We start from the raw sequence: 1,651 nt of genomic DNA on the forward strand, positions 1-1,651 counted from the left end.
TGAAGGGGTATCGATTTTCGGCCTTGGGACGAAGTGGTTTTAGGGTTAATTCGTTGGAAAATGTTATTTTATTAGAAAAATACCTAACTGTACTGTAGCACGGGGCAGGTAGCGGTCAGGTATTTCTTTGTTTGCTGTTTTTTTAACATTCTAGTCTGATTTTAATTGATTTTCTTGATTATTGTTAAAAATAAAATACAGGGTCCTAGGAATCCATTAATTTCTTAAACATTACATGGAAATTGAAAACAACATGAACCGACAAACACGAAACTAGCCTAAACAAGAACAAATCCTAACAAGACAATACAAAGTACGAACTACTAAAGACCACCATTCCCGAACAAGTCTTGAATGTGTAGTGGGGCTCTTTTGGCTTCCAAGAGTTTGGAAAGCTTTTTTGTCGAGCTTTGCAATCTTTCGGTTAAGATAGTTGAGTTTGAAACCCACATCTTTGTTGTGGATATAAACAGTGTGGAAATTCTCAAACTGAAGTAGCTCAACCTTGTTGGTCAGCTCGATTAGGTGATCTTCAATTTGGATGTTACTCTCGACTTGGTCTCTTATGATGCATTGAAGCTTGATGATTTCTTCCTCAAGTGGTGAGGAAGAATCACCATTCTTGCTCTTTCTAACTGGCCTCCATTTTGCCCTTTTGTTGTCCATTTCAGTAAATTTTGTTTGGTATGAATGGAATAGTGAGTTTTAGCATGCATTATAAAGAGACTGGAATGTCGAAGCACGGCCCCGTGCTTGGTGAAACACAACCCCGTGCTTCTAGGAGAATAAATGTTTCTGATTCAGAGAATTGTACGAAGTCAGCGTGTATCATGCTAAAGATTCTAGAGTGACCACGGCCTCGTGCTTTTTCTCACTGAATTATTTCTTTTATTTCAACAAAACGCGAGAGGCGGAATTTTTGGAATGATGTTTAACAGTTTGATTATCCTAAAATTACTTTTTCATTAAATTAAAAGTCCTAGAAACATTTACGGGATAAGCCCGGCTTTCCTAAAAACACAAATTTTGCTCGGGTTAAGCTCGAGGGTCCTAAAACATTATGCCTATTGCACTTGTTTACACATGAAAATATAAAAACCAGTGTCTCTACATCCCATCGAAAGGTTCTCCTCCATAAAATGGTCCTGGTGGAGGGAAGTACGTGAAACCAAGCACTTGAAACTGGAGCTTTTCGTTGATGTCTCGAAGCTCCATTTTCATGTTCTCCACTGATTCGATGAGTTGGACGAGATGCATCTCTACAAGGAGGTTCATCTTGGTGAGTTCCTTGACGAATTCTTGAAGTTTCATCAGGAGCTCGGTTTTGAAAACGTGTCGGGTTCCGTTCCTTGGTTGACGAGGGACGGGGATTGCTTCGCTCATCTCAGTAGGCATGTTGTAGTTTCAGGGGAGAGTGTTTTGGGTTGGTGCAAGAAAATGTATTGGCAAGAGGTGCCTTTAATAGCCAACCAGTTGTCAGGCACGACCCCATGCTTTGTGAAGCCCGACCCCGTGTTTTGGTCTGACAATTCTGTTACAAACCAGTCTGCCCGCATTTTGTGGCACGGGACCGTGATTCTAGGAGCACGCCCCTATGTTTTTGAGTAGGGAATATATGCAAGGCCTAGTTTAACGAGGGTCTGGGCCAGAC

This window comes from Bidens hawaiensis, unplaced genomic scaffold (assembly GCF_021521415.1).
Source record: "Bidens hawaiensis isolate Kalapana, Puna unplaced genomic scaffold, B.hawaiensis_p1.1 tig00007933_1, whole genome shotgun sequence".
Classification (NCBI taxonomy): domain Eukaryota; kingdom Viridiplantae; phylum Streptophyta; class Magnoliopsida; order Asterales; family Asteraceae; genus Bidens; species Bidens hawaiensis.